The sequence below is a fragment of the Oncorhynchus mykiss genome, chromosome 4 (assembly GCF_057628025.1).
Source record: "Oncorhynchus mykiss isolate SJ-2025 chromosome 4, ASM5762802v1, whole genome shotgun sequence".
NCBI lineage: Eukaryota > Metazoa > Chordata > Actinopteri > Salmoniformes > Salmonidae > Oncorhynchus > Oncorhynchus mykiss.
The window spans coordinates 51894526-51920490 of NC_143025.1; the positions used below are offsets into that span (position 1 = coordinate 51894526).

General features: G+C 40.9%; 2 long non-coding RNA genes across 2 annotated transcripts in view; both read left to right on the forward strand.

The window, feature by feature from the left end:
* LOC149984051 (uncharacterized) overlaps positions 1 to 25965 on the forward strand; it is a 615207-nt gene that overhangs the window by 345958 nt on the left and 243284 nt on the right. The gene's annotated exons all lie outside the window — the stretch shown is intronic.
* Positions 7749 to 25965, forward strand: part of LOC149984056 (uncharacterized) — a 54029-nt gene continuing 35812 nt past the window's right edge. Inside the window, exons 1-2 of the long non-coding RNA XR_016495545.1 lie at positions 7749 to 8167; positions 9515 to 9703. This is a non-coding gene — a long non-coding RNA (uncharacterized LOC149984056). The remainder of the gene's footprint in view (positions 8168 to 9514; positions 9704 to 25965) is intronic.

Sequence of the window (25965 nt, forward strand, 5' to 3'; positions counted from 1 at the left end):
GAGAGAAAGAGAGAATTAGAGAAAGCACACTTAAATCCACACAGGACACCGAATAGGACAGGAGAAGTACTCCAGATATAACAAACTGACCCTAGCCCCCCGACACATAAACTACTGCAGCATAAATACTGGAGGCTGAGACAGGAGGGGTCAGGAGACACTGTGGCCCCATCCGAGGACACCCCCGGACAGTGCCAAACAGGAAGGATATAACCCCACCCACTTTGCCAAAGCACAGCCCCCACACCACTAGAGGGATATCTTCAACCACCAACTTAACATCCTGAGACAAGGCTGAGTATAGCCTTGTCAAGCCATGTCTCAATTGTATCAAGGCTTAAAAATCATTCTATAACCTGTCTCCTCCCCTTCATCTACACTGATTGAAGTGGATTTAATAGGTGACATCAATAGGTGATCATATCTTTCAGCTGGAGCTAACGGGTCGGTCTATGTCATGGAAAGAGCAGGTATTCCTAATGTTTTCCACACTCAGTGTAAATAAAAACATGTATGATGTGTAACTATTTGTCATTTTAAACCTTTATTTCATGGTTGCAAAGGTGAGGGATGTAAATGCCACCCCAACTCAAAAATGACTCTAATATCTATCAAAAATCTTACTAAAAACACTGAACCTTGATGGTTCTAACAATGAGAATCATGCATGAGACGTGGAGATAAAATAATGTTTTTTTTCAGACATTTAAGTAATGGAGGAAAATCATTAGAATCTGTATTAAATTGAGTGAAATGGTCTGTAACAGTTTAAGTTATGCCTTGGCACTCTGCAAAATTAATGAAACATTCCTCAAATAAAGAAGAAATTAAAAACCACCCTGACACATATTTGACAATATAATGGGTTCCATTAGAGAAAATGATTTGTAATTTTCAATTTAGGCAGTTGCAATTCTCTGTGGAGACACTTCAATAACAATTGCAACAAGATATTCCTTAATGCATGAGTGGAATCCCATTCTCCAAATGGAATATAAAGCAGTTAGACAGAACGCCTGAGTACACTGGTTGCAGTTTGTGGTGGCAGACACTCCTTCTTATATCTCAACATTTATGGGTCACTTCCTGATTAACTTCCCTCGTCATTAATGATCCCTTCATCTTAAATATAATTTAAAGACTTTGACAGTGTGTGTGACCATTTCAAATGCGTTAGTCGGGATTGTCAGTATTGAAATGGACTGCTTTCATGGTATACCCTGAGCAAAAGGCATGCCATAGCCTACAATCAGAGCTCTATGCAAGGATTTCAGGCATAAAAGTGAGAGAGAGAGAGAGAGAGAGAGAGAGAGAGAGAGAGAGAGAGAGAGAGAGAGAGAGAGAGAGAGAGAGAGAGAGAGAGAGAGAGAGAGAGAGAGAGAGAGAGAGAGAGATGGTATTTTTGGCTACTGGACATGAGCCCAGATTTTTCGATCCACTGCCTAATGGGAGATCAGGATGAGACCCATCAAGGTCTTGTCATTTTGCCGAGCTTTCATCAGGGTAATGGCACTGCACTGTGGGGTGAATCATATACCCTTCGATATGGAATAGTTTGATATCAATTCAAACCATGCCAAATTAAGAATAATATGCAACTGTGGATAGAGTTGCTGTTGCCAACAGGTTAAAGGCTCAGCATAAGCCAGAGCTGTCATTATGCATTCGCAAAGCACTGATAAACATAGCCATGCAAAATCCCTACCCTTCATCAAAATCCTATTGATTTTATATCGTAAACTCTTAAACTGCTGCATCATTAAAATTCCTCTGCACCATTCAGTGCTTTCTAAGCGTCTCGCCATCCCTGTAACTTATTGCTTTCATTCACATACGTTATTCCATATGTTGGAAATGCCTGCTGTTATTGCCAGCGGCATTTAAAGAAAATCCGGCAGCCGCACACTCCCTTCCATCATAGTCAGGAAGAGAGGGGTGAAATTTGCTGATGACTGACCCACTTCACTGGTGAGGTGTCAAACTGCCCTTGTCACTTTGTTCCTGAATTCTACTATCTGCAGATATACATTGATACAGGTTATTTGTACTGTTTCATATTTCATTGAAATGTATATTTAAATGAAAGCCTAATCTTACTCGATGAATTAGAAGCGCATTTCTGTTAATACATCACTCCGTTTCATGAATGTTGGAAAAATTTCCCTTAGTAATTTAATTAAATGTTTGGCTATTAGTCAAAAAGCTACAATTTATTGTTCCAACTATCTTCTCTAGGATTCTAATAAATATTGAAAACTCACATTTTCTGCCTCACTCTCTTTTTTAGTTTAACTAATATGGATACAAAGATATTCACACTCACAAGTAAACTCAATAAAAGGAAAAGTAATAAATAAGACAAATAACCTCACATTGTAACGTACTGGGTGTAGTGGGTGAGAAGTCAGGCGCAGGAAGCAGAGAGTTCAGGGTAGTGCTATATTTAATGTACAAATTGGCACAACAACACAGATGCCCCAAACACGGGGACTTAAACTGTCCAGCAAAACCCACGAAATAGGAAACACGTAACCCACAGACATGCACACAAGTTACACAAAACAACCCCGCACAAAGAGCAGGCGGGCCTACTGGTAAATAAAGCTGACTAATCAGCCTAAACCACAAACAGGTGAAACCAATAGACAGAAAGGGGAAAAAGGATCAGTGGCAGCTAGTAGGCCGGTGACCACGGCCGGTGACGACGGCCGCCGAGCGCCACCTGAACAGAAAGGGGAGCCACCTTTGGTAGGAGTTGTGACACACATTAAGATATTTAATTCCCAGTCTCACACAATGCCAATCAAAAGTTCCTCTCCACTCCAACTCTTTAGCCCTATTCGGACGGGATTATTTTTTCTAATGGAGGTCCAGTAATCAAATCAAATCAAAGTTTATTTGTCACGTACACCGAATACAACAGGTGTAGACCTTACAGTGAAATGCTTACTTGCAGGTCATAACCAACAAGGCAATTTTATAGTAAAAAAATAGTTATTAGGTGAACAATAGATAATGACGTGAATAATAACAGTAGCGAGGCTATATACATTAGCGAGGCTATAACAGTAGTGAGGCTATATACAGACACCGGTTAGTCGGGCTGATTGAGGTAGTATGTACATGTAGGTTTGGTTAAAGTGACTATGCATATATGATAAACGGAGAGTAGCAGTAGCGTAAAAGAGGGGTTGGCGGGTGGCGGAACACAATGCAGATAGTCCGGGTAGCCAATGTGCGGGGTCACCGGTTAGTCGGGCTAATTTAGATAGTATGTACATGAAAGAATAGTTCAAGTGACTACACATATATGGTAAACAGAGAATAGCAGCAGTGTAAAGACGGGTTGGGAGGGCACACAATGCAAATAGTTGATTTGATTACCTGTTCAGGATTCTTATGGCTAAGGGGTAAAAGCTGTTGAGAAGCCTTTTGGTCCTAGACTTGGTGCTCTGGTACTGCTTGCCATGCGGTAGTAGAGAGAACTGTCTATGACTGGGGTGGGTGGGGTCTTTGACAATTTTCAGGACCTTCCTCTGACACCGCCTGGTGTAGAGGTCCTGGATGGCAGGCAGCTTTGCCCCAGTGAGGTACTGGGTCGTACTGTAACTATTACCAGAGCAGGTCGATCATTTTAATCCCGTGCTGATCGGCCATGCCAGTGATTTTTACTGGGCATGAGATTCAGAATTCCAGCAAACTCCCTGGTCCTCTGATCATTCTAGTCCCATCCGAATTGAGATCTCAGTGTTTCACGCAAATTACAAACATTTTGCACTGTAAAATATTTCATTTGACCATAAAAAACTATGGAAGCGCTTGAGGCTTTTTCTAGGCATAGATGCTTTTTCTAGTCATGGACCCCCTTGCATCAACTTCTGCCGTCATCTCGTGGAGACCAAAAAGAAGAAAAAGAAAGATCAAATCAATCAGAAGAGCCAGGTCTTCCAAGTTCCTGAGATGGGCCACCTACATAGCTGCTTCAGGTATGTTTGTTCTGCACCCAATAAATACTTTTTTGATAGATGTGATGCCACTTTGCTTATTTTGATCAATTTAGTCATACTGTTTCATCCTTCCACAAGATATTGTCCCAACACAAATCTAGGGTTACTACCGTTCGTTCAATTGGTTCGGTTGCCAGGGACGCGACCCAGTCGTTCAGTCTTTTTGTTCTGTATCAATGGACATGACCCAGTCGTTTGTTCTAAATGTTGCATTGCCATACTTTCTGGCAACGTTCTTACCCCTTGCTTGCTAGCTAGAAAACTACGGCTAACTGCATTTGCATTGGTTTAAGCTGTTTTCTAGAGACATTAATTTGGACACATCCATAACAATGAGCTAATGAGGCGCGATTTCGCCTGGCATAGAAAATGTGCTCTCTTATCAGTTGCCAACAACTGTTGCCAACAACACAGCTAACACAATCACTTCAAACTGAAGCTGGAAACTACATAGCTGCACTTCGTCTCATTTGACCTTTTTACTATTGACATTTCTTTGTTTATTTCCATAAAAATTATGCCAGCCGATTCATGATTTTGACTGGTTGAGAAACTCTGCCTGTCTGTCTCGTCCTGACACTTTCATTACTATGGGACAGCTGGAGATCCAATCAGCATTCAGGATTAGACTCACCTGTTGAATAAACAATAATAACCCACATTTTTACTCCAATGCGTTGGCCTAGCCTACAAATGACAAGAATGTAAACAAGCAATGGCTTTGACATTTGAATGTGTTAAATCCAATATGTTCCCATGGGGTACACTATGGTACTTGAATGCAATATGGTACTGTATTCCAATGCAATATGTTTCTGTGTGGTAGGCCTACAAAATACTGTAGTACGTGAATGCAATATGGTATAATATGGTGCTTTGAGATAACACTAATAAAAGCATTTTACAAGTTAAATGTATTATTATTATAATTGCTGCTAGTTCACTTGCATTTAACAGGTCTGGATTAGGGGTGTTTCTAGACAGAACCATTATTGATAATGAGACCTTTCTCTGCATTCTCTTTTTTTTACAGGAGCGGAGAAGCATGTTCTTGAAAACTGACATCATACAAATCTTTGAATACAGTGATTGGCACCATAATTTCAGAATGCCACAAGCAGCTTTCCAAAATCTATTTGACCAGCTTTGTGTGCACATAAACCCCAAAGCCACTGTGATGAAAGCCCCAGTTCCCCTGGAGAAAAGAGTAGCCGTTACTCTGTACAAGCTTGCAAGCAATGTTGATTTCCATGATGTGGCCAACCTGTTTAGAATTGGAGTGAGCACTGGGTGTGACATCTTCTGTGAGGTGTGTGAGGCACTCTGCAAATTGAAGAGAGTGTTCATCAGAAAGCCCAAAATCCTCCCTGAAGTCAAGTCCATCATTGTGGGATTTGAGAGGAAAACTGGATTTCCAATGTGTGCTGGAGCCCTGGCACTCATATACCCAGTGTAGCTCCATCAACCTACCATAGCGACAACCACAACCATAAGGGCTGGTACAGTTTGCTGCTGTATCACACCTACAAGTTCATAGACTTTGACGTCGGTTGGCCACCGAAGTGCCATGATGGTTTTGTTTTTGAGAGTTCTGATCTGTGCCAAAAGCTGGAGAATGGCACTTTCTTCCCCCAACTGAACAACCACATACAAAGTGTTGACATACCTGTTCTAATTGTTGCCGACTCCTGACCACAAACGTCATGAAGCCATTCCCAGACGGTGTAGCAAGGGGACCATAGAAACTGTTCAATGAATGCTTGAGCAGTGCTCGTATTGATGTCAAGCATGCTTTCGGTCATCTGAAGGGTCGCTGGCGCACCATAATGAAGATAAACGACTCTGACTCAAAATGTTAAATACATTGTAGTAGCCTGCATAGTATTACACAACCTCTGAGAAACATGGAATCTTGAGTTCCATCCCCAGTTACAAACAGAAGAAGACAATCTATTGTTTTTTCGACCTTTCCGTTTGCGACCACCTAATGACAAAAAATAGATAGCCTGCTTATTAACAACTAATCTGACATAATTGATAATTATATTGTTACAGAAAAAGCATAATCTGAGAATGGCGCTCAGAACCCAAAACAGCCACAGGAATATCTGCCATTTTGGAATCAACAAAGTTAGAAACAACACCATAAATATTCACTTACCTTTAATGATCTTCATCAGAAGGCACTCCCAGGAATCCCAGTTCGACAATAAATGACTGATTTGTTCCATAAAGTTCCATCATTTATGTCCAAATAGCCACTTGTTGTTAGCGTGTTCAGCCCAGTAATCCATCTTCATGAGGCGCAGGCACTTCATCCAGACAAAAACTCGAAAAGTTCCGTTACAGTTCTTTAGAAACATGTCAGACGATGCATGGGATCAATCGTTAGGATGTATTTAACATAAAACATCAATAAAGTTCCAACCGGAGAATTCCTTTGTCTTCAGAAAAGCATTGGAACGAGAGGTAACTCTGTCGGGAGCAAGCATCATGAGAGCAAGGCTCTCTGCCAGACCACTGACTCAAAGAGGTCTCATGAGCCCCTCCTTTATAGTAGAATCCTCAAACCAGCTTCTAAAGACGGTTGACATCTAGTGGAAGCCCTGGGAAGTGCAAACTCATCCATATCTCAATGTGTATGGTAGGCAAAGCTTTGAAAAACTACAAACCTCAGATGTCCCACTTCCTGGTTGGACTTATCTCAGGTTTTCGCCTACCATATGAGTTCTGTTATACTCACAGACATAATTCAAACAGTTTTAGAAACTCCAGAGTGTTCCAATACTAATAATAATATGCATATATTAGCATCTGGGACAGAGTAGGAGGCAGTTCACTCTGGACACGCTATTCATCCAAAAGTATTCCCATTGACAGCCATAGTAATCAAGTGTGAGCTGTATTTTTTTTCTGGATGGATTGTCCTCGGGTTTCAGCCTGCCATATCAGTTCTGTTATACTCACAGACATTATTTTAACAGTTTCTGACACTTTATAGTGTTTTCTCTCCAATAGTACTAATATGCATATATGCATATCATAGCTTCTGGCCTTGAGAAACAGGCAGTTTACTTTGGGCACCTCGTTCATCCAAACTTCCAAATACTGCCCACTAGCCCGAAGTAGTTTTTAAATATGTTAAAGTTCTCAAGGCTGCCGGCCAAGACGGCATCCCTAGCCGCGTCCTCAGAGCATGCGCAGATCATATGTGAATGAGTACCATCACTCATTCACATATCATTCACATATCTTTACGTACATATTCTTTATCCCTTTACACTTGTGTATATAAGGTAGTAGTTTTGGAATTGTTAGTTAGATTACTCATTGGTTATTACTGAATTGTCGGAACTAGAAGCACAAGCATTTCGCTACACTCACATTAACATCTGCTAACCATGTGTATGTGACAAATAACATTTGATTTGATTTGATTTGATCAGCTGGATGGTGTGTTTATAGACATATTCAATCTCTCCCTATCCCAGTCTGCTATCCCCACAAGATAGCCACCATTGTTCCTGTACCCAAGAAGGCAAAGGTAACTGAACGAAATGACTATTGCCTTGTAGCACTCACTTCTGTCATCATGAAGTGCTTTGAACGACTTGTAAATGATCATATCACCTCCATCTTACCTGTCACCCTAGACCCACTTCAATTTGCATACCGCCCCAATAGGTCCACAGATGATAGGGCACACTGCACACTGCCCTATCCCATCTGGACAAGAGGAATACCTATGTAAATTACGAGCCTAGTTGTTTTAGCCACAGAAAAAGACAGGAACCTTCCAGCCTGCCATGATTGGCTGAGATAATGGATGGGCTGGACATCCCGGAAGATGAGTTTGGATTGGTCTGCCAAGTAGCATGCTCCTGTCTATAACGTGAGCTGCTCAGTATGTGTTGATAGTCCTTTCTACCGTGGTGTTTTTAAAAGATACTGTATACGATAGCCATCGAGGAACACGAAAGCTTTGCTACTTTTCTCAACAACATTGATGCCCTGAATTTAGCAGTTGGGAAAAAGTTGTGATGAGACACTTTCTGCACATTGTGTACCTGAGTGACTTGACACAACGCTGGCCAAACAATATGTACTTACAAACAAAACTGAGTTAAATGGTCCCAGTCTGCCGTGAAGCAATCATCCATGTAAGTCTAGCTACATTTTCAGATATACATTTCTAATTTGTCAAAAATTGATTTTCATTAAAAGTTAAAGCATACTGTTCGTTAGCTAGTGAACCTTAGCTTGCTGGCTTGCTAGCTAACGTTACATGCATGATCTGTGTTGTAATATTTTTGTAATCAGAAAACCATTTGCATTGCTAGTTATAGTTTAACCTAGCTGGTTAGCTACCTGCAGATTCATACTACAGCTATGACAATGTTTGTATTGGTAGTAGTATCAGTTGAGATTATGCCAGTTCATTGTTTAGCTAGCTAACTACATGTCTAATCATCGCCAGATGATTGCATGACTCATCAAGTTCATCAGGTGTGTCTGGGGTGTTTATGGCCATCTATTATATTTAATGAACATGTGTAAATGTCTAGACATTAGTGACCCATCCACTTGGCTGGGGGGTGGTTATAGCATTTATTTCACATGACCCATCAATTTAGACAAGTGTGTCGGGTAAGTGTCATCTAATAATTCTGAAGTATGTTTGTCTGGACACTCTGTTTTTCACATTGCTACTACGCAAGTAACTACTTCACTGTACCATTTACACCTTGTGTATCATGTGCATGTGACAAATAAACGTATATTTGATATAATGCGTGTTTACCAGAGAGAGTAATGTGAAGAACAATATGACCTGCACCAAAGTCAGATTAGGATATAGGCCAAGGACTAGAAAAATCATATGTTTTCTTATTGTAGGCTACTACATTTACCATTTTCAGTCTTGAAATCTTTGACTTGTTTACGCAGGGATGAGCAAAATGGAGTCATGATCTGATGGGGGAGGGTCTTTTAGGCATCCCAGAAGTTGGAGTAGCAGTGGTCGAGTGTTTTAGCAGTGCAAGTACAACAATGTCAAAGTGTTGATAGAACTTTGGTAGCATTTTCCTCAAATTTTCTTAGTTAAAAACCCCAGCTACAATAAATGCAGCCTCAGAATATGTGGTTTCCAGGTTGCACAAAGTCCAGTGTAGTTCCTTGAGGGCCGTTGTCTTATCGGCTTGAGGAGAATTATCTTGGTAGGTAATATGTTCGCATTTGATTGTCGGTTGAACAAAAATACTTGATTTTCTTGACCTTATCACAATTACACCATGAGTAGTTAATCATGAAACATACACCCCCGCCTTTCTTCTTCCCGGAAAGTATTTATTTCGCTCTGCGCGATGTACTGAGAACCCAGCTGTCTGTATGGACGAGGACAGTATATCCAGAGAGACCCATGATTCCGTGAAATAGAGTATGTTACAGTCCCTGATGTCTCTATGGAAGGAGATTCTCACCCTGAGCTCGTCTATTTTATTTTCCAGAGACTGAACATTAGCAAGTAATGTACTCGGAAGAGGTGGATGGTATGCACGCCTCCTGAGTTGGACTAGAAGTCCACCTCTTCTCCGTCGGAGACGTCTTGGAGCAGCCTTTGGGATAAGTTCAATTGCCCTGTGGGGTACGAACAAAGGATCCAATTCGGGAAAGTCGTATTCCTGGCCGCAATGCTGGTGAGTTACCGCTGCTCTGATATCCAAAAGTTATTTCCGGCTGTATGTAATTACACAAAAAACTTTCTGGGCTAATAATATAAGAAATAACACACAAAAAAACGAAATACTGAAAAGATGCTTAGGAGCTAGAAGCAGAGCTGCCATGTCTGTTGGCGCTATCAATACAGTATGGGACACCATAAGAAGGGATGACAACTAACATGTACCACCAGACAAAATGCTGATAGGTAAAGTGTCTGTATTGGTTGTGAATGACAATAGAAGATAAAAGACAAGCATAATATTTGCATGTTGTTATATTAGCAGAACACCGCTTCTACAGTATTATGTGAAGGATAGTTTATTCTACATGGAACGGTTACACTTGAAAGTGATCAAAACACTTTTTCTGAATACCAACATAAGTTCAGCAATTGCGCTCAACTCATATTACTCTGTAGGAAATTGACCAATTCAAAGCTTCCTCCTGGTGTCATCTTCCTGTATCTCACATCTGCCTGTAGTTATTGAACTCTGCCTGCTGACCCGTGGGTTGAGGCAAACTCAGTCATATCCAGGATGGATTGTCATGCACTCCACCTCTCCTGCCACCTGACTACACCTGTCCATTACCTGTAATACATTACATAGATGGAAGGAACTTCATGAACCCACTTGAGACTTGAAGAAAGAACCTCACCCGGAGAGCTGTGCATGTCAGTGTGTGGTTAGACAACCAAATCCTTAAAAAACCCACTTAACTTCTAACTCTTTGCAAAGGGATAATAGAATTTAGGATGACATATTCTGAGATTCCTACAGAGGGCGCAGGAGCCTAACATTTTGCTCTATTTTTCTATCTCTGACTAGTGCCCAGAGCAATTGACAGAAAGTGAAAGCTAAAAAATAGAAAGTATAAGTTAATACCTTTTATTGAGAAATTCTACTCAGGTAACTTTTTGCTATGAAATATCCGTTCTAGAACATGGAGGTTTTTGTCCAAGAGTTTCCGCGAGCGGGCGCTATGCTAACTGCTAACGCGACCCTAGGTTTATATGGCGATTTTGTTAGCCCCATGCTAACCCTGGTACCAGTTATGCCATGGTGGACCTCCTTGAGCAAACCTATTCTTTACTAAGAGTATTGTAGCCCATTTGCACATACAGTTGAGACCAGAATATTTCAGTAATTTCATGTTCTTTACACATTGAGTTGATATTGCTATTCTATACACACAGATACACACACATAGACAGTGTTACACTTAGAATAGAACATAGAAATGGCACTATGCATTCGGGCGTGTAGCATTCTCTGGGCATCCACCAAACCCAGATTCGTCTGTCGTACAGCCAGATGGTGAAGCGTAATTCATCACTCCAGAGAACGCGTTGCCACTGCTCCAGCATCCAATGGCAGTGAGCTTTAGACCACTCCAGTCAACTCTTGGCATTGCGCATGGGGAACTAAGGCTTGTGTGCGGCTGGAAACCCATTTAATGAAGCTCCTAATGAACAGTTCTTGTGGTGGCGTTGCTTCCAGAGGCAGTTTCGAACTCGGTAGTGAGTGCTTGAACCGAGTACAGACAATTTTTACACGCTACGCGCTTCAACACTCGGCGGTACCGTTCTGTTAGCTTATTCCACTTCACAATAACAGCACTTACAGTTGACTGGGTCGGCTCTAGCAGGGCAGAAATTTGATGAACTGACATGTTGGAAAGGTGGCATCCTATGGCCACGTTGAAAGTCACTGAGCTCTTCAGTGAGGCCATTCTAATGTCAGTGTTTCCCTATAGAGATTGCATGGCTGTGTGCTTGATTTTATACACCTGTCAGCAACAGGTGCAGCTGAAATAGCCAAAACCACTCATTTGAAGGGGTGTCCACATACTTTTGCATGTATAGTGTAGTACCAGTACTTTTTGAGTGTGGACTGTACTGTATTGAATTATGTTGTATTATATGGATAGGAATTATGGACCTCGTTCAAATCATGAAGCTGTGAGAGAACATGCAATGCAAAGTTTCAATTAGCAAAATATATATTTTGAAATATAATTTACATTTACATTACATTTTTATAATTAGTAGGCTGACGCATATACTGTGAGGCAAAAAAGTATTTAGTCAGCCACCAATTGTGCAAGTTCTCCCACTTAAAAAGATGAGAGAGGTCTGTAATTTTCATCATAGGTACACTTCAACTATGACAGACAAAATGAGAAGAAAAAAATCCAGAAAATCACATTGCAGGATTTGTAATGAATTTATTTGCAAATTATGGTCGAAAATAAGTATTTGGTCAATGACAAAAGTTTATCTCAATACTTTGTTATATACCCTTTGTTGGCAATGACAGAGGTCAAACGTTTTCTGTAAGTCTTCACAAGGTTTTCACACACGGTTGCTGGTATTTTGGCCCATTCCTCCATGCAGATCTCCTCTAGAGCAGTGATGTTTTGGGGCTGTTGCTGGGCAACACAGACTTTCAACTCCCTCCAAAGCTTTTCTATGGGTTTGAGATCTGGAGACTGGCTAGGCCACTCCGGGACCTTGAAATGCTTCTTACGAAGCCACTCCTTCGTTGCCCGGGCGGTGTGTTTGGGATCATTGTCATGCTGAAAGACCCAGCCACATTTCATCTTCAATACCCTTGCTGATGGACGGAGGTTTTCACTCAAAATCTCACGATACATGGCCCCATTCATTCTTTCCTTTACACGGATATGTCGTCCTGGTCCCTTTGCAGAAAAACTCTGGGAGCAATTATTAGGAAATGGAAGACATACAAGACCACTGATAATCTCCCTCGATCTGGGGCTCCACACAAGATCTCACCCCGTGGGGTCAAAATGATCACAAGAACGGTGAGCAAAAATCCCAGAACCACACGGGGGGACCTAGTGAATGACCTGCAGAGAGCTGGGACCAAAGTAACAAAGCCTACCATCAGTAACACACTACGCCGCCAGGGACTCAAATCCTGCAGTGCCAGACATGTCCCCGTGCCCCAAAGCATGTTGTTTCCACCCCCATGCTTCACAGTAGGTATGGTGTTCTTTGGATGCAACTCAGCATTCTTTGTCCTCCAAACACGACGAGTTGAGTTTTTACCAAAAAGGTCTATTTTGGTTTCATTTGACCATATGACATTCTCCCAATCTTCTTCTGGATCATCCAAATGCTCTCTAGCAAACTTCAGACGGGCCTGGACATGTACTGGCTTAAGCAGGGGGACACGTCTGGCACTTTAGGATTTGAGTCCCTGGCGGCGTAGTGTGTTACTGATGGTAGGCTTTGTTACTTTGTTTGAGGATGTGGACAGGTGTCTTTTATACTGATAACAAGTTCAAACAGGTGCCATTAATACAGGTAACGTGTGGAGGACAGAGGAGCCTCTTAAAGAAGAAGTTATAGGTCTGTGAGAGCCAGAAATCTTTCTTGTTTGTAAGTGACCAAATACTTATTTTCCATCATAATTTGCAAATAAATTCATTTAAAAATCCTACAATGTGATTTTCAGTCTTTTTTGTCTGTCATAGTTGAAGTGTACCTATGATGAAAATTACAGGCCTCTCATCTTTTTAAGTGGGAGAACTTGCACAATAGGTGGCTGACTAAATACTTTTTTGCCCCACTGTATACCGTTCATAATATTTTGTCTAATGTTGCGCGACGTACGTATTAGCCTACTTCCTCTTCTCTCTCTATTGTTGCTTTATTCTTTCCTGCCTTTCAACAGTCAAAGTAAATATGTTCTGTTGTCCTTATCTTCATTATTGTAATTACATGCTTGGAAATATAGGACTAGAACAAGATACAGACGGCTAACACTTCTCCTCTTCTTCTTCTTCACAAAGATTGAATCGTTATGGGTCTAAATAACTGTTACACTATAGCCTACCACCATCCCACGTTCTCTCTTTTTTCAAACTTCTCATGAGTTCTATTGGCTGCTGCATTTAACAATCAGTAAACAAGAGCTTGCATCCCTCTTAGAATAGTCTGTTAGTATAATACATGCTTTAGACTATTCTAGTCTAGCTTTTCCTGGGACTCCAAGAGCTAAGGAGCATTTTTTTTAAGGAGACAGGCCAGCGGAGCACAGGTGCGTATTGTGCAAGAGACAGAGATAGAAGATTATGCAAAACCCATCATTCATTAGCTAAATATAAGGCTAATACTACTGTGGTGGATGAATCAGAATTATTTGGGTAACATAAGTAATTAAGATGTCTTATGTGCATAATATGCTTATGTGACATACTTGTTATTAGAATGTATCCCTTTGGTGTTGGCAGTTGTACTTCTTCCTTCAGCTGGGGCTCAGTCACTTGAGGCCCAGAGAGGGGAGAGGTCAGGCTTGTCTTTTACATGTCTCTGGTGCTATGCAGAATATCAGAAAGGGAAGGGGACAGGATGGAACATGGTTTTCATATGTGAATGTGTCTTTACCTATTCTTAAACCATGTGAAGGGATGGCGTGATTAATGGGGAGCCAATTACTTGTCTCCATAATGTCTGTGTGCAAGTCACTCCCTCCTTTGGCATTGGGGGGAGGTCATTGGCAGTGTCTGGAACCATTGTATGTCCTCTCTGATGTTGCACTTATCCTGGGACAGTGAACCTAGAGGCTCACTCCCCTCAGTGAGCTTGTCCAGGAGAGGGGTCAAGAAGGGGTGTTACTTGAGATGGGAGTATCTAGAGTTGACAATTCAGTTATGCCATTGGATGAGGTAATGGTTCTGTGCTATGAAGTACCAGGAACGAGATTAGAACCTCGTCGTAGGGACCAAACTGAACGATAATTTATAGGGATACTCCTTTCTCAATTATAATGTCCCTTTGTGAAATGTTCCTAATATCTGTGGTTCGTCATGTAGGTTGAGAGGGGTGTATCTTGGCTAGAAAAGATCTTTGTACTTTGTGTTGTCACTTTCAATGGTTCATTAGAAATGTTGCATAATTGAAAGTCATTGCTATTGCAAACCTCTTATTATTAAATATGTACCTTAGTTCAAGTATTACTCTGACTGGTGTGTGAAGTTTGTCTCTCTCCTCATTTGGTAATACAGAAATTAACCACCACACTTCATTTAATGTATCACCTGAAAGAGGTAGGCTATGACATCCATATACAGTGCCTTCGGGAAGTATTCAAACCCCTTTACTTTTCCTACATTTTGTTACATTACAGCCTTATTATAAAATGGATTAAATAAATAAAAATCTCAACAATATACACACAATACCCCATAATGACAAGGGAAAACAGGTTAATATTTTTTTTCAAATGTATTAAATATAAAAAACAGAAATACTTTATTTACATAAGTATTCAGACCCTTTGCTATGAGACTCGAAATTGAGCTCAGGTGCATCCAGTTTCCATTGATAATCCTTGAGATATTTATAGAACTTGATTAGAGTCCACTTGTGGTAAATTCACTTCATTGGACATGATTTGGAAAGGCCCTCACCTGTCTATATAAGGTCTCACAGTTGACAGTACTTGTCAGAGCAAAAGCCAAGCCATGAGGTCGAAGTAATAGTCCGTAGAGCACCGAGACTGGTTTGAGTCGAGGCACAGATCAGCGGCAGGGACCGGGAGAATAGTCAGGATCGAGGCAAAGTACAGAGAGATAATTGATGAAAACCTGCTCCTTCAAACAGGACAACGACTCTAAGAACACATCCAAGATAACGCAGGAGTGGCTTTGGGACAAGTCTCTGAATTTCCTTGAGTGGCTGAGCCAGAGCACAGACTTGAACCCGATCGAACATGTCTGGAGAGACCTGAAAATAGCTTTGCAGCAACGCTCCCGATCCAATCTGACAGAGCTTGAGAGGATCTTCAGAGAAGAATGGGAGAAACTCCCCAAACACAGGTGTGCCGAGCTTTTAGCGTAAAGGGTCTGAGTACTTTTGTAAATGTGATATGTTTTTTTTATATATATGTATATACATTTCAACAACAACAAAAACAACTTTTCTTTTTCATTATGGGGTATTGTGTGAACATTTATAAGGGGGAAAAAACATGTAAAACATTTTAGAATAAGCCTGTGAAGTAACAAAATATGGAAAAAGTAAAGCGGCCTGAATATATTCCGAAGGCACTGTGTATATACAGTATAAAAATATTGTACAGGATTAGGCCTATCTATTTTGGATGCAATTTGAATGGAAATGATGGAGAGAAAAACTGTGAGAGAGTGCTCGCGTGTGCACTGACTTAAGCAACTATATTTGAGTGGTAGGCTGTTTTAAAACTCTGCAGCTGCAATTTTCAAAATGCTTCTTTACAATAACAAAAAATAAGGTGACCCCCAATATTTGTAAATTAGATGTGCATTCGTAGACTATGCTGCAGCAAATGTAGTCCTACCTTTCACAAGAAAAAAAGTACATGCATTATGAACTACGCTCCATAGGCTACTGAGATGCGCTGTCTATCCCCACCCTGAGCGTTGATGGCTGATCATGCAGATGGCTGAGTGTAGGCCATAGCCCGCAGAGATGCCAGATTTAGGCATATCATTTAACAGTTCCATTTCACGTCATGCTGTTCATATAAATAATTTATTATAATTTACCCGTTTCTCACAGTTATTATTCCCAAGAAAAGGGAAAAGGGTTTGCGTGGGAAAACTGAGTAAATATCAGTAACCTGGTTCCATCTATTCCACCCTAGTCCTGGTCAAGGGTTTCTTGTGTTTCTTCAGTTAGGGGGTGACTACAGCTGTTTTGAAGAGTGATGATACCTCCCCGGTTGCAGGCGACTTGTTGATTAGGGTGGTGACAAACTGAACTGCAGGTTAGATGAGCAGGCTTTCAGTAGGGATGAAGGGATAGGGTCAAGGGAGCAAGTGGTGGACTAAATTTTAAAGATGATTGACTGCACAGCGGTGGACTAAACTTCTGTGGAGTTGCTGATGGGAGGGGCTGTCTGGGTTGGGGGCTCAGGAGATAGAGTCCAGATTGCCTTAGAGGCCATGATGTTTGTTCTGATGGTGTCCAATCTTCATTTTGTAAAAATCTGAGAAGCGATTGCACTCAGGCATGAATTTTAGTTTAGTTTTATTGTGCATAAATGTATACAAGTACAATAAACAAACAACAAATCAATAAATGTGGATTCAACTGGAAGGTAAGTAATTGAACTGGAAGGGAAGATCGATGATCAATGAGTTGAAGCAGATATAATGGCATTGACATCGGAGGAAGCATTGATGATCAGATGAGCGGAGGATGGAGCCATTCAGAGTAGAGGCAGTCAGGTCTGTAGCCTCAGCAGTGCACCTCGCTATTCACTCACATTGTCACTGCTCCGGGCTGTAGATGGTTACCTAGCTAGCTGGCTAGCCATTCCTCTCCACTATTAATGTGTAGCACCCACTCGAAATATTGGATAAAGTATGAGAGCTGTCCTCGATCCAACCTTTGAACAGTTTCTAAATCAAAACTTGTGTAAATGCTTACACAGATACAGACGGTATGACTTACTAACTTACTGCAAAAATATTCACCTTTCCTTTAATATATGGTATAGGGGACGCTTGCGTCCCACTTGGCCAAAAGCCAGGGAAAATGCAGCATGGCAAATTCAAATAAAATTAAATAAAAATCAAACTTTCATTAAATCACACATGTAAGATACTAAATTAAAGCTACACTCGTTGTGAATCCAGCCAACAAGTCAGATTTTTAAAAGGCTTTTCGGCGAAAGCATAAGAAGCTATTATCTGATGATAGCACAACAGTAAACAAAGAGGGTAGCATATTTCAACCCTGCAGGCGCTACACAAAACGCAGAAATAAAATATAAAACACGCTTCTTTTGTTGACACTCCAATATGTCCAATAAACATCACAATTGGTCATTTTATTCGATTAATTCCGTCCATATATATCCAAAATGTCCATTTATTTGGCGCGTTTGATCCAGAAAAAAACTACTTCCAAATTGCGCAACGTCACTACAAAATATTTCAAAAGCCTGTAAACTATGCCAAAACATTTCAAAGTACTTTTGTAATACAACTTTAGATATTTTTAAACGTTAATAATCGATCAAATTGAAGACGGGTCTATCTGTGTTCAATACAGGAAGACAAGAAACCAAGCTACTTTTCAAGTCTTGCGCAACTCTCAACAGTGTTACGCAGTTCCTAGATGGCCATACTTCTTCATTGCACAAAGGAATAACCTCAACCAAATTCCAAAGACTGGTGACATCCAGTTGAAGCGGTAGGAACTGAAAACAAGCTCCTAAGAAATATTGTTTCCCAATGAGAACTCAATGAACAGACAGAGACCACAAAAATATTATTTCTGAACGGTTAGTCCTCGGGGTTTTGCCTGCTACATAAGTTTTGTTATACTCACAGACATGATTCAAACAGTTTTAGAAACTTCAGAGTGGTTTCTATCCATATCTACTAATAAAATGCATATCTTATATTCTTGGCATGAGTAGCAGGAAGTTGAAATTGGGCACGATATTTATCCAAAAGTGAAAATGCTGTCCACTATACCTTAAGAAGTTAACTTTCCAGCCACAAAATGACCATATTAGAAAGTCCTACACAGAACATGAAATCATCCTGCTTTCATTCAGCTAAGGTAAACTCATTCAACCAATTATAATCAATGGGTTGAGTACTGTAAATTAAGTATTATGGATTGTGGTATTTTCCTCCGGACGCTATATCTGGACGTTATTCTTCAGAACCTTCACCAGCCGAAGCTAAGTAGTAACATTAACATGATGCCTTCCAATTGCAGTCGTTGTACTCATAGTATACAGGAGAACGATTGCCTTATGGTGAGGATAGTTGTGTTGCAAGACCATCTTCAGATGCAATCGTTAGGCAAGTGTAATCTAAGTATAGGAAAGGATGAAACAGAGTCTGTGCCGCTAGTAAGTACAGATAGTAGTATAAATATCGTCACTCAGTCGCCGCAGCCAGACAACTTTCTCATGGCTTCTGGAAGGAAATGCTGTAGGAATGCTCAACCAATGTCGCTCATTCAGCCGACAGAAACTTTCAACCGGTTCTCCCCATTAAGCAGTGAGTCGGAGTCAGAGGCCGAGCCTTCTCTGGTCTCCACTCCTCCCGTTACGGGGTCTGAGACGCCAAAGCCTCCCACCATTAGCTCTGACAAATTAAAAACCCTAGTCATTGGCGACTCCATTACGCACAGTATTACACTTAAAACGAATCATCCAGCGATCATACACTGTTTACCAGGGGACAGGGCTACCGACGTTAAGGCTAATCTGAAGATGGTGCTGGCTAAAGCTAAAACTGGCGAGTGTAGAGAGCATAGGGATATTGTTATCCACGTCGGCACCAACGATGTTAGGATGAAACAGTCAGAGGTCACCAAGCGCAACATAGCTTCAGCGTGTATATCAGCCACAAAGATGTGTCGGCATCGAGTAATTGTCTCTGGCCCCTTTCCCAGTTAGGGGGAGTAATGAGCTCTACAGCAGAGTCTCACAACTCAATCGCTGGTTGAAAACTGTTTTCTGCCCCTCCCAAAAGATAGAATTTGTAGATAATTGGCCCTCTCTCTGGGACTCACCCACAAACAGGACCAAGCCTGGCCTGCTGAGGAGTGACGGACTCCATCCAAGCTGGAGGGGTGCTCTCATCTTATCTACCAACATAAACAGGGCTATAACTCCCCTAGCTCCACAATGAGATAGGGTGCAGGCCACGCAGCAGGCTGTTAGCCAGCCTGCCAGCTTAGTGGAGTCTGCCACTAGCACAGTCAGTGTAGTCAGCTAAGCTATCCCTATTGAAACCGTGTCTGTGCCCCGACCTAGGTCGGGCAAAACTAAACATGTCGGTGTTAGCCTTAGCAATCTCACTGGAATAAAGACCTCCTCCATTCCTGCCTTTATTGAAAGAGATTATGATACCTCAAATGTCTACATAGGGCTACTTAATGTTAGATCCCTCACTTCCAAGGCAGTTATAGTCAATTAACGAATTCTGATCATAATCTTGATGTGATTGGACTGACTGAAACATTGTTTAGCCTGATGAATTTACTGTGTTAAATGAGGCCTCACCTCCTGGTTACACTAGTGACCATACTATTATTATTGCGCATCCCGCAAAGGCGGAGGTGTTGCTAACATTTATGATAGCAAATTTGAATTTACAAAAAAACAAAAACATTTTCGTCTTTTGAGCTTCTAGTCATGAAATCTATGCAGCCTACTGAATCACTTTTTAAAGCTACTGTTTACAGCGTTCCTCACTGAGTTCCCTGAATTCCTATCGGACCTTGTAGTCATGGCAGATAATATTCAAATCTTTGGTGACTTTAATATTCACATGGAAAAGTCCACAGACCCACTCCAAAAGGCTTTTTGAGACATCATCGACTCAGTGGACCTACTCACTGCCACAGTCATACTCTGGACCTAGTTTTGCCCTGTGGAATAAATGTTGTGGATCTTAATGTTTTTCCTCATAGAACCCTGACCTGTTCACCGGACATACTACCTGTCCCAGACCTGCTGTTTACTCCTGAGGTGCTGACCTGTTGCACCCTCGACAACTACAGTGATTATTATTATTTGACCCTGCTGTTCATCTATGTACATTTGAACATCTTGGCCATGTTCTGTTATAATCTCCACCCGGCAGAGCCAGAAGAGGCCACCCCTCATAGCCTGTTTCCGGTTTCTTCCTAGGTTCTGGCCTTTCTACTGAGTTTTTCCTAGCCACCGTGCTTCTACGCTTGCTGTTTGGGGTTTTAGGCTGGGTTTCTGTACAGCACTTTGTGACATCAGCTGATGTAAGAAGGGCTTCATAAATACATTTGATTTGATATATGAGTCAGGCGCTGTCCTCAAAGACCTTTCCTAAAGAAGCTTTTTTACAATTATGAATTTGGCCTTGAATTACATTTTGACCTCTTGTTGAATATAAAATGCAATTACAATTATCATCTCTACTGTCTTAGCTGTTTTTTATTCAAAAGCAGATAGGGCCCCTGTTTGTGTAACACACTTTATCTATTTGTCTGGGAATTTGGAGATGAGTTGTATGGTGGACCTTGTATCCCATGCAGGGTATCTTTGATTTAGTCCTGTGAAGGACATTGTTTGCCAGGCAGGAGTAAAATATCCCTCTTGTTAATAGATATTTTTCCCACCGGTACTATATTTGTTAGATGGGCATGGGGAGCCTACAGCTGTTCTCTACACTCAATACTGCTAAATATATGAAGAAGCATTGGTACATATCATTAATTTATAAGTCAAGAAATTGATGTAGAAACTGCTGATTTCCCCTTTATGTTCAACTCTTTAGGTCTTAATACATCCGTAAAAATGTAAATTAAGAATATCCGAATATTGATTATGTGCATTTATTAGTTTACAGTGAGCTCCAAAAGTATTGGGATAGTGACGCAATTTTTGTTGTTTTGGCTCTGTACACCAGCAATTCATATTTGAAATTATACAATGACTATGAGGTTAAAATGCAGACTGTCAGCTTTAATTTGAGGTTATTTTCATCCATATCGGATGAAACGTTTAGAAATTACATCACTTTTTGTACTAGTCCCCTCCATTTTCCGTCACTTTTATTGTAAATAAGACTATAATATGTTTCAAAACACTTCTACATTAAAGTGGATGCTACCATGACATGGTTATGGATAGTCCTGAATGAATCGTGAATACTGATGAGCGAGAAAGTTACAGATGCACAAATATCATACTCCAAACATATTTGTTGGGGGAGGAGTGGTATTATATTTGTGCGTCTGTAACTTTCTCACTCATTTGAGACACAGACATATGTTCTGCTGACCAGCAGATGTTGGTGGGGGGAATTGAATACAGCAATTTCCAAACATCCTAAACGGGTGTCTGAAGTTAGGAAGTGGCATAAAATACATAATGGGAAGTGATTTGTTCCAGTGTTGGTCACCAAACATAATTCATAGTACTGTTAGTATTAGCATCAGAAAATAGGTTGAATGGTCTCACTTAAGTTCACTTTTCCAGATACTTTACTTAGGACAGCTAATCAGCCGTACCGGTGATTGTCCAAGAGGTGACTTAATCGTCTCTACCTCGTTTTGAGATTCAGAGTTCGAACCACTTTAAACATGAGCTGCAGCTCTACGTCTCTCTGGTCTGATATGTTAATTCTTAACCCATAATTTTATACAGTTGGTTCAAAAGCGGCGGTTCAGTCAGGCTGACATGCTCTCTGACCTCACTCAAGCGGACGGTGACTACTTGCTGTGCACAGTTAAAGAAACTATTTCCTCTTATAGTTTCTAAAATCACATCCCTCTCTTAAAACTTGTTATTGCTGCAATCCCCCTATCGGGATAAGTGTCATCAACAACCGCTGAATAGCATAGCGCTACATTCAATAAATATTACTACAAATATTTATATTCGTGAAATCAAGTGCAATATACGAAAACACAGTTTAGCCTTTTGTTAATCCACCTGTCCTGTCAGATTTTGAAATTATGCTTAACAGCGAAAGCAATCCAAGCGTTTGTGTAAGTTTATCGATCGCATGACAAAACATTAAGTACACTTAGCATCAGGAAGCTTGGTCACGAAAATCAGAAAAGCAATCAAATTAATCGTTTACCTTTGATGATCTTCGGATGTTTTCACTCAAGAGACTCCCAGTTACACAACAAATGTTCCTTTCGTTCCATAAAGATTCTTTTTATATCCAAAATACCTCCGTTTGTTTGTCACGTTATGTTCAGAAATCCACAGGAAAGAGCGGTCACGACAACGCAGAAGAAAATTCAAAATACTTTCCATAATGTCCACAGAAACATGTCAAACGTTTTTTATAATCAATCCTCAGGTTGTTTTTAAAATATATAAGCAATAATATATCGCAAATGTCTTTCACAGTAGGAGAGGGAAAGGAAATGGCTGCCCAAACTCTGTTGCGCGAGCAAAACTCATGTGACCACTTGACGCGATGTTATCGTTTTGGCTCGTTTTTCAAAATAAAAGCCAGAAACTATGTCTGAAGACTGTTGACACCTTGAGGAAGCGATGGTAAAAGGAATCTGGTTCATATCCCTTTAAATCCAGCAAGGGAGGCAATGAAACATGGAGTTTTCAGAATAGAAGCCACTTCCTGTTTTGATTTCCGTCAGTGTTCCGCCTGCAATATCAGTTCTGTTATACTCACAGACAATATTTTGACAGTTTTGGAAATGTTAGAGTGTTTTCTTTCCAATACTAATAATAATATGCATATATTAACAACTGAGACTGAGGAGTTGGCCGTTTACAATGGGCACCTTTTCATCCAAGCTACTCAATACTGCCCCTGCAGCCATATGAAGTTAACAAATCTACTTTCATAATTTTTCATATAGCATGCACAATGCAGAGGATGGAAACTTCGTACATGTAGTGTGAATACTGCGGGCGAGAGCGAGTCTGGTTGAAGTTATTTATTCCGAAGCTGATATGACCTATTTGGATCCTTACAGGAGGGTCATGGCAGTATCCTCCAGTATCCTCCATGTTGTGGGAAGGTTGTATGCAAATAACCATAGTACAGCCACACTCTCACCAAGCTCTAAGAAACATAAAGTTCTCAGAACATTGCTGCACATCAGTTATCTAATTACAGTACCAGAAAATGAGATGTTTTGCATAGAGGCCTAATCAACATTAATTTAAAGGCGAGTCTACTCTGTTGTTGCTCGAGTGGGCAAGGGAAAATGTTTCCTGAAACAACAGCAAATGTGTTTGTATTCTAACCTTTGCATGATCATCTAGCTATGTAATCAGGGATGCCAGTGCTCTACCTTTTTCGTATGTACTATTTAACATGCAAGCCATTTGCAACGTCTTTGGGTCCTCCAGTATGTTTACATGATGTTTGTGCCTGTAAACTGGCAAATTCATTTTGGAGTCACGTGCCAATCATTTTCAAACCTGTGAAAATGTTAGCCAAGTGCCTTTGAGAGCGTATTGTCAAAACCTGGTTATTACAACTGACACACTTTGTAGAGCTATGGATGACGTTTAAAACACTTAAGAGTCTATTGACATATACAAAAATCCCAATCAAAATTCATCAGTTTAAGCTAGAGATGTTTGGGGGTTTGCATGGGCTGCGTCTCAATCCACCGCATCCACCAATTTTGGCCTTTTGCATCTGCGATGGAAGGTGGCTGAGCTAAGGCGATATTTGTCAGACCATGAAACATCACCACAAACGGTCTTCCAAATGTATGTAGCATCCAAACAGTTTATGGAAAGATGAGACTCTCACAAACATGATCGTGTTAGTTAGCTAGGTCTAGCAAAATAGATTATTTATCAGGTATGTGGAGAAACCTTAGTAAGCAAGCCACCTTCAGTTCAAGACAGTCTAGTAGCAGCAATAGTTGTCAACATATCTATTTAGCTAGTGAGCTACCCTCATTAAAAGAGACCAACGTGGTGGGGCTATCCCCTGACTTTCCCTTAGCCTCCTAATGTTGGGTGTAAGGTACACTCAAGTGTACTCCAAATATGTGACCGACCGGCTCAAATTGGTCTTATGTAGCAAAATTTGAAATGGTGTTTTTTACATTGGAAAAAATAGAACTCAGAGCAACACAATGGTATACGATGCACTGCATTTTTGGAACAATGTTTAGTATTAATTATGCTTTGAAAGTTGACAAACTTGTAAACTCACTTTTGAGAAAATGGCCTTTGAATGTTTTGGTACCTACTGGAGAGCTCTCCTTTGTCTACACCAATTCAGCATTGTTCACATCCTCTTAAATCAGCCCTACCCATCTCTTTAAGGATTCACATGTGAGGTCATGTGCTAAACAGTGAGTAGTGTAGTAAAGATTAAGACTAAAGGTGGTGGTAGACTACAATAAAAATTCCAGGTAAACAGGACGTTTCCAGATGTAAATATTTTATAAATATTAGATGATGCTTACCCAGACACACTTGTCTAAATTGATGGGTTTTGTGAAAGAAATGCTATAACCAACAGCCATATCTTGCCTAGTGGATGGGTCTCTACAGAAGGTGTAAACGGTACAGCCAAGTGGTTACTTACATAGTAGCAATATCAGAAATAGATAGTGTCAATATAAATAAAATAATATACAGTATGTACAAGAACAAGAACAATATCAGTGATAGATGAGGTAGTTATATGCATACAATCAGGGGTAAAGTGGCTGAGCAGCAGGATAAAAAATATACAGTAGCAGCAACGTATAGCGTGTGTGTTAGGAGTGAGTCATTTGAATAGAGACACTGCATATAGTGCTGATTACTGGTCCATCCAAACAACGCATGAACAAGGGAATCTATATTCGGAGAGCCTGTTTCTGTCCTGCCCTTGACTTTGGTACAGGGCGTGTGATGTTCGTAGCCTCTTCATCGCAGATCTTTTCAAAAACATAATTTTGTCTAGCTGTGTCCAGTCCAGGTGGAGCTTGTACAGGCAGGCCATCCATGGGAGGAAGGATGTCAGCGCTGTACAGCAGCTGAAACCTGATCCTGCCCGAGTCCGAACGCTCCTTGGCGACAACAACACAAGGCTCCAGAGCATCAAAGCTGTAAAACAGGAAAAGACATTACAATCTTGCACAACATTAATTAATCTCCCAAGTTTAGATAAGAAGAATATCCTCATACAGTGCAATGAAAATGATATTCACCTTAAGTGCTGGTACTGCCTGAACTGTGGCAGCGGCCTGAAGTACAGAGTCAGGTGTAGTTGCCAGCCATAGCTTTCCACCAGCACCGTACCATCCTCCAGTCCAACCTGCTGTGGGATGTCGACCCCTATCACAGTGCTGGGTGGTGTCCTGGTAATACTATTGCATTATCCTCTGCGTAGTTGTTGATGAAGTTCACCACTCGCACCACTTGCTGCAGGTATAACCTGTACTTGCTTCGGACAGCTCTCTTTTTGAAAGACTTGTCCTGAAGACACTCCTGCGTTGTCTTGGCTGTGTGCTTGGGGTTGTTGTCCTGTCGGAAGGTGAACCTTCGCCCCAATCTGAGATCCTGAGTGCTCTGTAGCAGGTTTTCATCAAGGATCTCTCTGTACTTTGCTCCGTTCATCTTTCCCTCCATCCCGACTAGTCTCCCAGTCCCTGCCGCTGAAAAACATCCCCACAGCATGAAGCTGCCACCACCATGCTTCACTGTAGGGATGGTGCCAGGTTTCCTTCAGATGTGACTCTTGGCATTCAGGCCAAAGAGTTCAATATTTGTTTCATCAC